The sequence below is a fragment of the Archocentrus centrarchus genome, chromosome 3, assembly GCF_007364275.1.
Source record: "Archocentrus centrarchus isolate MPI-CPG fArcCen1 chromosome 3, fArcCen1, whole genome shotgun sequence".
In the NCBI taxonomy this organism is placed as follows: domain Eukaryota; kingdom Metazoa; phylum Chordata; class Actinopteri; order Cichliformes; family Cichlidae; genus Archocentrus; species Archocentrus centrarchus.
The window spans coordinates 6063439-6080402 of NC_044348.1; the positions used below are offsets into that span (position 1 = coordinate 6063439).

General features: G+C 40.3%; 1 protein-coding gene across 1 annotated transcript in view; it reads right to left on the bottom strand.

Moving 5' to 3' along the window:
- Positions 1-16964, bottom strand: part of trip4 (thyroid hormone receptor interactor 4) — an 82344-nt gene that overhangs the window by 1673 nt on the left and 63707 nt on the right. The window lies entirely within an intron of this gene.

Genomic DNA, 16964 nt, shown 5'->3' on the forward strand with positions numbered 1-16964 from the left:
AACCTCAAGATGCACATTAGTCAAGGACAGGAAGTACTGATTAGAGTTTGCTAAATTATATTAAAAATAAAAAAAACAAAAAACAAATCCTGGCTAACTCTGGAACAAGACTGGACCAAGATGAAACCGAGATGAAATGAATGGAAAATGATGGAAAGAGTACAGAGAACCAAAGGAAAGACTCATGACTCAAAGCGCGCCACATCATCTGTCAATCTTAGAGGTTTTCACATGAGTATTGTTATAATTAGTTGACCTCTTTTGTAGCCCTACCTTGGTTTTTATGGTTTTTGCTTTTTCTACAGCTCCCGTTTCCCCACTGCCCCAACAATCAGCATAAAAATGGACACTGCGCTGCACATTTGGAAAATAAATGCTATTTATGTATGTGGTAAAAAGTAAGGAGGCTAATATTGATTGTTCTGTAACAGCTCTATCAACCAGCTTGACTTAAATCCATCTGCACAAACAGTCTTATCTCTAGCAGAAAGATATAATTTATATCAGGAGCAAACAGAGGAGCACAAAGCCAATGGAAATCAGGAAACATGTAAAGTCCTATCAGTAATTACTAATAAACATCACAAATTATGTTTCAGCGCGCTGTGTATGTCTCCCGATCCGCCAAGAATGCATCAGTGAAGGATTTCTGGGTAATCCCTTTGGATTGTGTAGTTGATGCAGCTAATGGCACCTGCACAAACTTGCTCATTAACACTAAAACAGCAGCCTCTATTGTTGTGAATCCACCATTATAACGCGTTGCTTACAAATTCATGGGAACCTCTGCTGCGAATGTTTACACAGATGAAACAGCTGAGAATCTGGAGGAGGGATTTTATCAAGTTGCTATTTATATGATTGCTTGTAGCTATGGCGTGTAAACAAAACCCCTGCAGCTACTGACCGGAGCTGACCCCCTAATCTATCGCAACTGCAGCCGTCGTGTGTCAAAACAGCATTCCGAATTTTCATCACATTTAGGATTTCTCTATTACAGCTCGCTCTCACAGCCCGTGGTCGCTCCCGCTCCGTCCTTTCTTGCGCAGGACAACCTTTGCTGGGTTTCGATAACCCTTGTTGACCCCATCTCTTACTGCAAAGCAAATAATAACCCGGAGTCTCTCAGCCTCACACAAGCCTCCTGTTTGTCAAACTATGACATTAGCTGGCTCTTTTCCCCATGGCTGAGGCGGAGGGAAAAAATGATACAAGTGTGACAGGCAGGGGTGGTGGTTGTCACTTGTGCTTTCTTTTCATGTTGTCATGTTATGGCTGAACTCTGTGGGTAGTAGCAGCATAAACAAGGTGTTAAGGAGAAGTGCTGTTTGCTCACCATTTCCAAGCCTCCCTGAATGGCTGTCAGTGTGTGTCTGTTCTGCCAGGAGCGAGTGCTGCTTAGGCGTGGAAACACCCCTGGAATTTTGTTAGGCGAGTGCTGCCAAAAGGTTATCCAAGATTACTGTAATGATACATTCACCCAGAAATGCAGCCTAAGTTAAAAAGGCTTTTCTGAGGCATCCAGCAGACAAGGTCTAAGAGTGGTTATATTGTACCATGTATTTTAGGGGGAAAATAAATATTAGATGTTAAGAGCCCAATGACTAAACCATAAAATACAGAGATGGCAGCTGAACTCTGGAGAGCTGAAGTCAGAGTGGTGCTGTGCCAGCATAAGCAGAGTTTTTTTTTTTTTTACTTCCCTCTGAGTGCTGTGAGAGAGAGCTGGAATCAAAATTGAGGAAAACTTGGCACCGGCAATTTCTCTTGTAATGAAACGGCGGCATTTCTATAAATTCTTATCAGCATATCCTGAAACAAACATAACAAAACAAGCGCTCGAGGTATTGAGCAACTGCACTGCGTACGTTACTCGTGTAGTCAGTGTCAGTGACAACGTCACATAAAAACAACGTCCCCAACATGACACCCTCTAAAAGTCAAAGACCACAGAAATCAATAAATTATAAAAGTCATAGTGAAAAAAATTAAATGTGTATCTAATTTTTTGCTCTACCTTCTTCATGTGTCCTCATTTCATTTTCACCTAGTATGAAAGACTCTACTGCATTTTGCAGACATAAAGAGCACTGTGCAAAAGTCTTGAGCCACCCCTCAAGAATTCCTTGTATTTTTTTCAAGTGGTCTTGAGCGATAGTTCTCCAGCTTTCTGAAGGTCTTTCAAGGATCTTCTTTGGACATTGGCTGCTTTTCATTCATTTTCAGTCCAATCCTTGTACCTGAACGCTTTCAGAGGAATGTTTGCTTTTTCTTTATTAAGCCACTTCAGTCATTCAGTGTCTACACACACAGACAACTTAGCAAAGAACCAATTTTAAACTGTATTTTTTGGCACTTTGTTACTAACTGCTAAGAAAAATGTCAAAGATAACACAGTCACAGACATTCTTAAGGTAAACAGGGAGAAAAGGCTGAGATATGGCAAACACACGAGAACTGGACTGACAATCGGTGGCAACAGGTCTGATGGAGTGACGAATCCAAATTTGAAACCTTTTCATTCAAATCGTCAATATGTATGGAGGAGTTCAGGAGACAGGTACAACAGTGAGTGTCTACAGCCATCTGTAAAACACGGTGGAGGCTCTGTCATGGTTTCCGGCTGCACTTCAGCCAGTGGTGTTGGAGATCTTGTCAAAATTTATGGAATCATGGATGCAGAAAAGTACGGTCAGATTTTGATCCACAATTCAAATACCATCAGGAAAAAAAAAACGTTTGGCAACAGCTTCATTTGTGGTCACACCAAATATTGACTTTCAACTCGTTAGAATTGCACAAACTGTTTATGCCTTATATGCTGTATTTCAATTTATGCATGTGTTTCAATAAATCCCTGCACGCATTTCCCATTTTACTAGCAAAATGTAAAGAATGAGGGGTGACTCGAGTGTTTTGCACAGTATTGTTTGGTCATGCTAGTTTCTCTCCTCTGCTGACCGCAGACTTCAGTCTATGGCCATCATTGTATGTAAGAGGGGGAGTGACAGCGTAGAGCACGTAGCACAGTAGCAGCAGAGAGAAGTCAGAGAGTTACTCAATCTGATTAAAACTCTACAACAACAACAGTTTTACAACCTGTGTAAATTCATCTAAAACCAAAGATGAAGAGATGCTGGCTATAAGCCTGATACCATCAACTCCCCAACCCCACGCCAAAGCAGTCCTCCTGTGGGAAATGCTGGATTCTCCTGCATAATGACAAATTATTAAACTTTAAAGACGGCCAACGTGCTGAAATTTAATTCAGTATGTAAATATTTGAGCTGAGTTGAGTAGAAGAGCAGAGAGAGAGGATAAGCAGGAGCAATGAGTAACCCAGATCATGCTGTTCAAAAACCTCCAATACCCAGTTCAATTCAGAAAATGTGGGCTTCTTTACGTGACACTTAAGCTGCAGAGATCGTCTTAAGGTCTCTACTTCAGGAGGATCTATTAATGTATCTTTAAGCCACCTGGGTTCAGTGCAACAAGCTGACAACACAACACTGACATATCACCTTCTGAAGGTGTTATGGTGAATGTGTTGGCAAACAGTTGCCTATTCACACCTCCAGCAGGCACGGAGCAGCATTAGCATTTACTACAAGCACCTGCTGAATGTGAATTCAGTCTTCGCTCTGTTTTTGTGACTGCAGAATCAGGCCCTTTAGCTGATCAATGCTCTACTAAGTAAAACCTGCAAAACAGTCTTAACCAGCACACTCAAAGTCTGGGATGTGGAGCAGTAACTACCCAGAGAATTCAGAGTGAATGGGAGTCATTTGTCCTGCATCTTGCGCGTGCTACGTAGAAAGCACCCTCACCTAACGCGAATGGAGTATTTCCCGTAGTGAGAATGAGTCTGAAGCAGGTTACCTACTACTGTGCGCTGAAGTGAGAAAGGACAGCTTTGGACAATGTAATGCCACGATCGTCCAAGTACTGTCCAGAGTTTATGTGTGAAAATGGCAGCGCCAAACAACTTAAACCAGGTTACAAAAGCTTTTTCTCTGAACACAGTTGAGCGCTGTTATATAAATATACTGATTATAAAATGAGTACAATGATATTTTTTTGGATAAAACTGACTGGAGTGCTTGGGAAAAACCATTAAACACAACAGCTTCTTTCTTGTACTTCCTACATATTCCCTACTGTCAGATTAAAAAACTGATTTATCAATAGAAACATCTCATCTAAAGCTCAGCAAAAACAAGGTTTTACTTGACTGTTTATTTCTTTTGTTCAATTCAATCTTATTTTATTTTCTCCCATCAGTACCTAGGGGTTAATCTGAATAATTAATTAAAAAAATAAAAATCTTTGACCCTTCAGTATTTACTTTGCTTTCAGACTAGCTGTTGGAAACCACTTGGTACTTAGTGTAAGAGTTTGAGAAGTGGCAATTTTCTGAACCTATTAAAATGCACCCTGAAGCGAAATATGGAAAAAATAACATGATTTTATGCAACTAGGCGCTGAAAACCAAGGACAGCAACAAGGAGCACAGACGCTGGGCTTCACAACAAGTTAGACTCTCATATTCAACAGGAAAGTCAGTCCAGTAATGTGACATGTTCCACGTGTGAAGGCGACTTTTGTTAATGGAGCTGCTGAGCTGTCGCATTTCAAACTAGGCGCAGCAGAGTTGAGAGAGCTGGAGGAAATGCAAGCAAAACGGGGGGGAGGGGAGTGGGGTGAAGGAGTGGGTGGAAAAAACAGAGAGACAGCAAAAATGAGACAGAAGGGATGAGGAGAAGAGGAGGGACGGGCGGGTGGGGTGGGGGGTTTGCAGGGAGAAAGGGATACATACAGCAGGACAGCAGGAGAGGTGGACAGGGAGGAACAGAAAGGCTGGCTCATCGATTGGCTGAGATAATTTCCCATTGATTGCTGCACTGTTTGGAGATTGCTGGAGAAAGGTTTATTGCCCACATGCTGCAGCTGGGGAGGAGGCCATAAAATAAGCACAGGTTGTCTGCAGAGGGCTAGAGCTCCATCATCAAGACTGTAAAACACACTGTGCAAGAGAGACGGACGCACACCACACTTGGATACTCTCTTTACATATTAACAGATATGACTGCGTGCACACTATTCCCATTACACATAACGGGAGAATACAGCTCATCGTTGATGGAAAGCGCTCTTGCGTAACCCCTTGAAAATCCGAGGGCAGCAGTGCAAAGAGTATTTATTGGATTGAAATGGAGGTCCATTGACATCCTCCCTGACATCAATAATATGCAGGCTCATCAGCTCCCTTGCGATAATAATCACAAGAATAATTGGCTGGTTGCTGTTTCTCTTTCTATGAGAGTAACTGCCTACGCACCGAAGGATAAAAAGGCTGATTTTTGGTATTCTTATTGTATCTTTTTATTACACACAGACCCCAGTGCACCTGAATAATAAACCTTAGAACAGCTATGCATATACACATTAACCACATGTTGACACACCTTATGAAGACACTTTGACAAGAGGAAATTACTTCATGCCTACAAACGATGACACAGCTGAAACAGAAAGTAGAAAACCATCAGCACTGTGACTGAATATAACACCTCCAACAGTCTCTCGTGCAGTGATCCCCTCTGGGATCTCACTATAACCTGTGCCGAGTCTATGGCAGGTATACTGCTTGGAGAGTACGGCTGTAACAGTACACAAAATACACGGTTCGATATTAATTGTGGTTTTTGAGTCATGGTTTCATATGTTTTCTATAAAAAGGAGAAAACAAAAATTCAAAAAGAACAGTTAAAGCACTTAAACGCTGCAGAACTCATTAGTAGGAACCCAACTGTTAAAGTCATTTGGGTAAGATGGAAACTACCAGCCTTTTCTTTGAACGTTAACCTGACACAAGACGTCAGAGAAACAAACCACGGGATGCAGAGAGCAGGGAAAATAAAAAAATAACCCCGAGTCTGAGTCGCTTTAAAATCAAGCAACCGGTCAGCATAAGTACCTATGAAGTTTGTCGTTAGCCATTATGGGTCATATTTCCACATAAAAAAAGGCATTCGCAGCCACACAGGAGTCACTTGGTTGGATGAACCTTCATATCTACTACTGCCCGTAGTATGAACTGATTGACCAGTAGCTCCTCACTGAATACTGACTGGTCTGAACTGACTGTGCTTTGGCAACAAGCATGCAGCTAGAGCTCCGGGGAAGACGGATTCTCTTGTGATAGCAATCTTGCCAATCCAGTGATTTAAGCACATGCAAAGCAGCATGCAAAAACCAGAGTCAAGTGTTGGAGGATTCGTGCACTGCTTATTTGCAGTTCATGCACAAGAAACTGATAAATTATATTTTTCAGGCACAGTTTTGGGAGATATTTGCGGACAGTGATGTTAAAATACTAAAATTCTGGTTGTTCTTGATTGTTTGGCCATTTTTCTTGGGCTGGATCTTTGGTGAGTGCTGGATCACATATAAATGATTTGAGTGTCTTGCACCAGTTAAGAAAGCCCAAATGTTTCTTGGATCTCAAAAATAGAATTACTGTTTCCCACATTTCAGAAATTTGATGCTGGTCTAGTGGTTTTTGTAGATGTAGCGAAAGGGCTCCCAATTAATCACAAATCCAGTAGCTGTTTTAAAAAAAAAAAAAATTCTACTTCAGTTCAGCAATTCTGCCCTTTTATCTTCTTTACTGTATCTGGCCTCAGCTTCTGCACCTCCAGCTCAAGTCATTCTGCATGTGAAACCAAGCTGACAGCCTGCAGCACTGCAGGAAAGTGGATGTGTACAAAACCCTCGGCAGCCGGGGAAGAACAGCAAGAGGGGAGGGGAAAAAAAACTGCCCGGATTCCCATCTCGCTGTTAGTCACACCTAATTTACATTCTCTTCCTGCGCTGCCGAGCTGGTGAATTTACAAGTGGATAGAGAAGGTGCTGTTTCAGACTTGTGTTGGCATGCTGTTTGCAAGGGGTTAGGGAGACACATCAACCATGCTTCCCACTGCAGTGAAAACAGTCTCTCTCCATCTCTTGGTCTGTCCAAATCTCCTGCCTGAAGCTGTTTTCACAGAAGCTGAGGGGCTGTAATGGCTGAGTGATTTCTCCAACCAACAGCAGGCTGCTGAGCCGGTTTAGTCACGCACATGACAGTTCGTCACAACTCGCTAGAGAACCAGTGTCTGACAAGGCAGAGACAGCAAAGGTGGTGACGGTTGGTGGGAGAATGTGGAGCAGTGAGGACATGATGATAGCTCGCTCATATCAGTGCCTCCAAAATCCCAAACACAGACTGTATCTGTTACTGCTTCATTTACCTTTTCTTCTTTCATGGCAATTGCATTGTAAAAATAACTACAAATGTATAAATGTATATAATTATGTGGTCTTGCAGTAATAATTGACATTTTTTTTAAAACTGCTGACACACAAAGACTGACCAGTAAGTTGTCATTAAATACCCAGCCTGGAATTCATAAGCACTATGTAGGTGTATATAACGTAGTTGTAAGCAGACATACAGTACTGAGTCTTCAGTCAACCCTAATTTTTTTAATATTTTGGCTTTCTTGTAATTTCTAAAGTGGTCTTCAGCAGTAGTTCTCCAGCTTTCCGAAGGTCTTTTAAAGTGTTTCTTTGGACATTGGCTGCTTTTTCACTCTTATACCTGTACTTATACTTGTTCTTATATCTGGCCATTTTCAGAAGAATGTTTTTGTTAAGCCACTTAACACTGACCTATGAATCATTCAAGTATATATAAAAAAAAAAAAAGGCACCTAACTCAAGGGATGAACCAGTGTTTTGTCTACCAATTTTAAAATATATCTTTAGGCACTTTGGTACTAGCAGCCTGTTGCAAAAACTCAATTTGTTCCCATTTCTTTAGTTGAATCTATGAATAATGCCCATGATAGCACAGCTTGACAGGCATAAAATAGTATTTTTGCACCAACAAGGGGATTCCCAAAGAGCTAAACAGAAGGAAAAGAGGAAATGGAAGGCCTCAAAAACTATCTACAGAAGATGAACAGCATATGAAAGTCATGTCCTTAAGAAATAAGAAACAATCCAGCAAAGACCTGAGCGATACATCTGGCCCTTCAACTGATCCATATACACAAGAAGCCATTTTTAAGAAAGGGAAACAGGAAGAAACATCCACAAGAACTGGATTGAAAATCAGTCTTATTGAGTGAACATCAATATGTAAGAAGGAGGCCAGGAGAGAGGTACAACCAGTTTGCATCTACAGCCATGTCATGGTTTGGTGCTGCATTTCAGTCAGAGGTGTTGTGATACATCCGAAAAGCATCTGATTGGCAGCAGCTTCATTTTTCAGCACGACAGTGATCCCAAACACACTGCCAATGCAGTTAATTCATCCCTGGATAGAAAAAAAACACAGCGGAACACTATCGGTCATGGATTGGACTCCCCAAAGCCCGGACCTCAACATAAATGAAGCAGTGTGGGATCATCCTGACAGAGAACAGGACAAAAGGCAGCCAGCATTCAAAGAAGAGCTTTGAATGGAGACCTATTCCTGAAGACAACTCAAAGAAATGAGAAGAAAGCTGCCTCAGAGAGCTCAGGCTGTGTTGGAGAATAAAGGTGGTCATACCAGATATTGACTTTCAAGCTTGTTAGAATTGTACAAACTCTGTTTTTTCTTCATATACTGTATTTCCATGCATGTTTGCATGTGTTTCAACAAATTGCTGCACATATTTCAAAATTTATACCAGGAAAATGTAAAGAAATGAAGGGTGACTCAAGACTTTTGAACAGTAAGGTAAATTTTCATTCATTTATTTTTTACCAGTTGTTCTTTGATTGGTGGAGGCTGGTGTATAAAAAGACAGGGAACAAGAACACTAAAGTTAACTATAATTAGTGATAGCATATGATTTCATATAAAATGATGCACATTGATAAGCACTAGAAAGCTGATTATTAAGTATTGGTATAGCGCTAAATACGGAGACTTGCTGCCAGTTAATTTTAAAGCTTGCGAGTGGGTAGTCTTAGTCATCCACAATCACACAGCTTCATTAACATATCAATGACTTTTTTTTTAATGGCAAAACACATTCTGAACATTCCCCCATATTAAGACTGTTAAGTTTATATTAATTGTTAAAGCTGCTGGGTAAAAAAACCTGTCATTGTACGGGCGAGTCTGAATTCAAAGAAAGACTGATGTCTGTTTACTACCAGCTGTGTCATTCTGATACAAAAACCTAAAGCAAAAAGATGAAGGGAACCTGAGTATCGCTGCATATCAGTCCTGGTTTTATTAGGAATTTGTTTCCAATTTCAGTCTCACTTCTCCTGCTTCTCCTCTGAAAGCAGAACAACTCAATCGCTGCCAGCACAGACAAAACTGTTACAGTTCTCCCACAAACATAAGCAGCCATAAAAGCAGCAATGTGAGGAATTTGGAGGGAGAAAAAAAAAGTGAACAGTTTGGAGCACTGCCCATTTTCACTCAAACACACACCTGGCTAGTCAGTCAGTTTCAGAAAGTTACAAAGTGAGTGATGATAAACTGAAAGTAGACAGTTGGAACAGCACTCTGATGTATATATTGGCCCCACAGGTTAGCAGTTCAAACATTAAGATAAGCAGGCAAAAATTGAGACTGCTGAATCTTAACATCTCCGCTGTTAAAAGGCTGTATTGGAAGATAAGACATCTGTCAGCTCTTCTGGCCTTTGAAAAATGTCTAATAGAAGAATTTTGCTTCAAATAAACTACAACTGTGCTCAGCAAAAACGATCTAAACCCAACTGAGACAGAAGTGGAGCCTCTGCAGAGGTTCATGATGTCTAAAATTTAACATGAACATCTGTAATGATTGTGAGTTCAACACCACAGAGCTGAACAATACAAAAGTCTCATTTATTAGAGGGAAAGAAGTCTGCTGGCAGTAATCATTCTAACTCTGCGAGCTTGAAGTGAGAGCGAGATAATGGTGTCACACAGTATACACGCCAATTACACACTGGAGGGGATCCTGTGTGTGAAAATAAAACTTTTAGACCTTTGAGGGACTTTAACATCTTTTCAAATTAAGGTGACATCATAGTTACAAACTTAATACTGAATTAAACACAAAGACACCGCCTTGCACACAGCAGCTGTTGACTCTCCCAACAAGAAGAAAAAAAAAGGGAGGCCCTAATGTTCTCAGGTAAAGATGGCCAACACCAATACGGTCCCTAATAAAGATTTTATGATGCAATAACTGATGATATCAAGTACACATTTTGGGAGGCAATGTTTTATAAAACCTCTCAAGGAGTCGTCCTTGGAAATTGTTAGGAAAAGCATGAGCGCTTGGCAAATGATTGGATAAACCACATGCACCACAGGCTGACTTTAATCAAAAGTGGAAGGAGGAAACTCAACAATCAGCCATAGTGACAGTGAGGAGCTTTGAAAGTCAGTTACATATTTAGCATGTTGGCATATGACTACTGCAATCTTTGCACATAAAAAGCCTGCTAAAGCTGTCTGCTAAGTGCTTAGGAAAAGATTTATTAATGCTAATAAAGGCATTCTGCATTTTGTGGAATTCAGGGTATTCCCTTTGCCACGCTGTCAAACTCAGGTCCATCATCATCACTCTGGTCCAATCATGTCCGTGCCTGCTGTGTGAGAGCCAACCAGTTTCTGTTCCCTGTGCTTTAAATCTCATTGCTCTTCTGTCATCCTTTCAGACTCTCATTCATGCGACCTGCCTCTTCCTCACCTCCACCTCATTCTGGTCATTCAAGAAATGCTCATCCAAGTCTGTCTGCTTCATCTCCAAATTAGTACCAGCTCTGTGGTGGGTGGGGGTGTCCTACGTCCTACCACTGCTGTGATTTCGCTCTGTTATGTAGCTTTACTGGCATTTAATCGCCAAATAGTGAATTACTCAAACTCTTTACTTCGATAATTTGTGTTTGATGCAGAGGTCATCCAGATGACTGCGGTGATGGTGAATGGCTATGGATAATAGATGGATCTGGACAAATCTATAGGTAGTTAGTATATCCTATTGTGTGTATTTATATTAATATTTATATAGAGACGTATATATTATATATGCTGTAAATACCACATATTTTATTCCTGTACCACTTTATTTCACCATGACGCCAAGACAAATTCCTCGTTTGTGTACAAATTTGGGAATAAACGTAATTCTGACTGAGTTTAAATCCCATCAGCCACAGAATTTCAGATTCGCTGCATCTGTTCAATCCTCTGGAAATGGACAATAAAAGTTTCAGGATCTGCTTGGAGCCAAACTCTGTCAGCTCAGGAAATTAATATTTACTAATTTTTTGTTTTTTTATGTTTGAGAATAATAATGAGTTACTTCCCCAATGCCCTCCAGGTGATACTGAAGTGGAAAAAATGTCTTGTCTCAGTGTTTAAAACTTCTCTGCCTGCCTGAGAGTACTACACAGGAAATAATTATTTATTTTATTTTTATTTTGCATGGAGCTGCATCCACACAGCAGAGGTGGGAAGTAACGAAGTACAAATACTTTGTTACTGTACTTAAGTAGATTTTTCAGGTATCTATACTTTGAGTATATATTTTTCTGACTACTTTTTACTTTTACTCCCTACATTTTTACTTTAAGTTTAAGTTTAACGTGTCTGAGAAAAGTTTTTATTTTAAGCTGTCAAAAATCAAATGATCTGAGCCTAAATGAAGGAACAATAACACACAAGAGAAAATCCTACTGGTGTACCCTCCATCCACGGGGCTTATCACATACAAACAGATTAAAGAGGCACACATATAATTAATGTATCATTTATAGCGCTATAATCAGGGGTTACAGTGGGCTGGACCGAGTCCGTATTTTGTGCTCACGGTACTTCAGCATCTTAGCTAGCACTACTGAAGAGGAGCGAGCATAAAGGGAGTAACATGTGGCAGGTAATTTTAAATGCAATGTTTCTAAATGCTCAACAAATATCAGTAAACACACAAAAAGTGTCTACAGTTTGTCACACAGTGTGTCTGCTAGCTAAAAGATGACCTGCTGTATTTCCAGGGAGAGCAAAGAGAGCGAAGTTCACTCAGAGATGTAAGAAAGAAGAGAGGTTAGATTTAAAGGTAAGGACTGCAAAACAAACTGAGGTATGCTGACTTTGTGTAATTCAAAGACTGCATGAAAATACTGCAGTTTAGTGTGTGATAAACAGGTCAGTTAGCTGTGCTGTATTTACAGTAAAGCTCTGTGTTGGTGCACAGTGGCCACAGGTCACAGAGTCAGAGTCACAGGTTACATCAGTGCAGCAGAGATGAGTTTGAATCAAAGCTGCTGAAGCTGCGATTCAGTCACTGAATCCAACATTTATACAACCTGATACTTTTACTTTGAGTACATTTCAGAGCCTGAACTTTTACTTAAGTAAAGAAATTGAACCAGTAATTCAACTTTTACCAAAGTATTTTTTTAACACAAGTACTTGTACTTCTACTTAAGTACTTGTACTTCTACTTCAATACAGAATGTCTGTACTTTTGCCACCTCTGCCACAAAGTAACCAATTCACAGTGAAGTGGTGACCAGAGACCACAGAAATTTGGCATTTGGCAACTTCAAGTGATTACAGATGGAAAAAAAACTCCACTGCTGACACAAAGAGGGTGGGTCACAAGATAAACTTGTCTCAGCTGCAAGGTGAGTGACTGAAGCAACTACCAATGACAGCGAAAGATACCGCTGACTGACACGTGACAAGGTAGTGCAACACATTACAGGGTTACCTAGGCACCTGGAGCCTGAAACGTCCGGTGGCGACTGACGGTGACCTTCAAAAAGATGTACGATGAGCAAACTGTCCCCTGTGTGGTGTCTGGTGTGCTGGTACGACTGTGTCACCCCTCTTAAAATGTTTTAGGAGTAAATGTAGGCATTTACCCTTCTACCGTAAACACCACAGTGGCTGCTGTTCATCTTCTACCGTCACAAAACAGGACAAGAAAAGGTGACTGAAAAGGACTTTTGAGCAACCAAACATTTGCTGTAACAGCTCACGCCTTAAAAGAAGTACATTTTGTTCATTTTTCCTTTTACACACTTCACAACTAGCAGTCACACCAAATGGCAAATTGTTAAGAACAAGAGGACATTCAGAGTTTTTCCAGGATCTTACAGTTTTGCTTGGTATTTGCTCACACCAGTTTCTGCTGATCAAAGTGAATAAGCAGACGGATCTTCCTTCTGGAAGCCTGTATGACATGTCCTACTCTGCCACAGCACTGCTGATGTCTGACCCTTCCAGCTAACGTGCCGCTAGTTTAACGCCACTGGTCTAGAAGAAACAATAATAGCAACTTTTCAAGCACAATTACAGGGGAACCTGTAATGACTGAGGTTTGCCACTTACTAAGATGGCTAGCTTATGTGCAACAAAAGAGAGAGCAAGTTCCTCCAGAAAACACCGTCAGACGCTCAGAGATTATCACTTGCAGGCAGTTTAAGTTCATGCCTGCTGCAGAACAGTTTGTCCCTGAGAATTACTTCACAATAACTTATTTCCTTTAATTGCCAACAGACAGGGTGTTTGGCAGAAACAGCTCTGAATTTGGAAATAATTTAGAGCAATTCCATTTCGATTTTTAAATCACTTCATTTTGACTTTTGGAGTAAGCTTTATTGAGGTTTTATGTGGTGTACAATAAAACACATGGTTTTATTGTGTGTTCCTTTCAAGTAGATAATATTGTCAGGACCACTGGGCACTGATTTTCATTCGCAATAGGAAACAAAGCAAAAGTCAGCTGGAGACAACATGAGCGCCACAGAAGAAAATAAAATGAATTCTGCAGACTGTGTCACTTCTTGTTTAGAGTATAAATATATTGTAAGATCACTGACAGCGGCGCACTGTGTTTTATGGCTCTATTTAGCATTCCCCCACAGAACTGTGTCTGAGCATTAATATCTCCTTTAGTCTTTGACTAAAATCCTGGAGGAAAAGGGATCCGACTTTCAGATGCTGCTTAAACAAAATGAATTTCAAATGTACTCACTTGACCCAACTTTACCATTTTGGCTTTGTGCTTTACGAGAAAGAGCCACAGTCAGGATTTTATTGAAGTGGTTACGTTTCAGTGTAATATACAGATCAAGCGTATTTCACTTCAGATTTAAAATGCCTTCTAATAGACAGAGTGCAGAAAACAAAACAATCTGAAGTACTGAAATAACTGTATTTGACCTATGTTTATTAATCCTGTGGCAAATTAGGCCATAAACACAATTAAACTGTTTGTGTGTGTGTGTGTGTGTGTGAAGGAGCACAGGGGTGCCTAATCAGCACCGTGCCTCTGTTACTGATCATATCATATGCACAGCTGTTAAATACAGAAAATTCGACTGGAGAAATAATTCCCCCCCCCCCGGCCCCCCTTGTGCAGTGCCCCTATAGATTGCATATAGTGCATATCCTCTTTTTGCACCACTGACCAAATATAAAGCTACATTCACACTGCAGCCTGAAGTGACCCAAATCCAATTTTTTTGCCCTTACGCGACCTATATCTGATCTTTTCATGACAGTCGGAACAATACAGATCCGATTTTAACAAATGTGACCCAGACCACTTGGATATGAGTCCTAAATCCGATACGTATCTGATCTTTTCAAATGTGACCTGTGTCTGTACGGCCAGGTCGCATTCATCCAACCTGCATGCCACTGATACTCGACAAACGTCACTATTCTCCGTCCTGCTACGAGGAAGCGGCAAGAAAAACAAACTTACTTCTGCAAACACTGAGCACGCTCGCTACGCGTGACGTTATTGCGTCCACTACTGCGCATGCGGGACACTTTCAGGTTCGTTTGCAGTTGCGTACAAGTCGCATATATTTGGGAATGTGAACGACCATAAACTGTAATTGCCCAAATATGTTGTGTGTTAATATGTAGAGACTCATGTCCACTTACAACAAAAAGGGACAATCAACAACTGGTATGTAACAACTGTATGTGCGGCTGTCTTTTGTTTTGTTCAAAAAGAGTTGCGACGTGTGTCAAATATTTTACCTCAACGCCAAGAAGGACATACCTGTTCATTTTTAAACGTGACTTTTGTTGTTAGAAATACAGTTTAGAAGGAAAAACCACCAATCTTCTCCCACAGCTGGTAAAACCACCTACTGCCAGCTCGAAATGGAAAAAATCAGACTTGCCACTGTTGAGAGAGAGCATTTACAAGAGCGAAAATGAGGGCAGTCATCCAGAAGATGTTTTATTCTTTTCACATTAGCTCCTATCAGATTCTCTTGTTAGAGCAATGTGTTGTCACCAGAACACCAACACAGGCAGCTACATCCAAACACTGAAAGCCTTGTCACTGCGTGTTGTTTAAACAGCTGTCAAGTCTCAGCAAATTAGGAGGGACAATTTTCAGATTAAAAGAGCTGCTAAAAACACCTAAATGCTAATCTGACAGTGAAAGTAGGCCGGACTGATACGACAGCTGGATTCAGATGTTTCTGAAATTGAAATCTTTGAGATTTTTCTTCTTAGGACAAAAGGAAACAATTTGTTGAATAACGAGACTAGATCAACGTGCGTTTAATGTTCTGATCGCTGATTGATCATTAAAGTTAGTTTTTCAACAAGAACATTTCAAATAGTGTGAACTAGTGTTGTCCAAAAAAAGAAACCACATTAGCTGTCTGTATGGCCTTCATTAGGCCACAACCGCTAATAATATGGCTAATATTGGAGCTAGGCAGCAAACGCTATCGTTCCTGCCCGCCTGTAATGTTAACAGACAGTGTTAACTGAACTTTAACTCCCAGACTGAAGCTAACATAAATATACTGACTTTTTTGTTTGTTGCACTACCTGAAAGACTCAAATATTTGATGTCTACATAACTTAAAATGATGTTACTGTATTTTTTTTTTTACACTACTTCAAACAACTTAAAAAAATAGTGTAATCATTGATGTTTGTACTGTTCAAATGTTTTTTAGAAATGTCATTTTGACTTTTTCCCTGTGACATCGAAGATGATATTGGTATCAAGTTTGAAATTCCAGTATGACAACCCTTAGTGTGACCATGACCCACTGTAACATTAACAGCTTTTGATGGTCTGTGCAATTAACCAGTGAATTTAAAAACAGCTTCCGGCAGATTAATAGTAAAATCTTTAATTTTAGTTTAAATTTGTTGCTATTATTAGAAAGAAAAGGGAATCTTTTATTTAAATAAATAATATAACCAATTCTGCTGGGACTACAATTAAATGTTCTTTATGCCTAATTATGGACAAAATGGAGCTGATGTGCATAGTCTTATCATTTATATGCCTGCTTTGACACCACATCTCCATTTTGTACAATTCTTTTTATAATTCACACTCCAGAGACAAGGAAACCTCTTGTCAGGCTACACACACTCGTGTGCCAAGGGCTTTGAAAAGCTACTTAAATTCTCACTAGCCACAATGTCAAAGGGACAAAATATAAAGTGTAGCCTACTTTTCTACAGCCGCAATGGGACTCTGAAAAGGTGAATACAGCCATGTTATTAAAAAGGGTCCTTATAAAGCGGCCTTGGCCACATCTAATTAGAATGTAAATGTAGTGCGGGCTGGGGATGGATCACAGAGGATAGACATTGGCATTTAGATTATACTGAGACTAGATTACTGATGACACTGTGTGTTGGTGAGATAGCCTTTTTGAGAGTGGCTTGGCAACTAATTCTGTTTCACCACTTGCAATGTAGGCCAATGCCGTTCTATTGCTGGTAATTAACTAAGCGAAAGAGAGGTAGATTGCTGCATGTGCACAATTGCTGACAGTCATTAACGATAACACTAAAACATACAAACACAAGCACACATGCACAGCAGAGAATATATGTACTTAAATACACGCACTGAAGCAATCCTGCATCTCTTGTTGTACTAGATTGGAAGAATGATGTGCTTCTTTGCGCCAAGC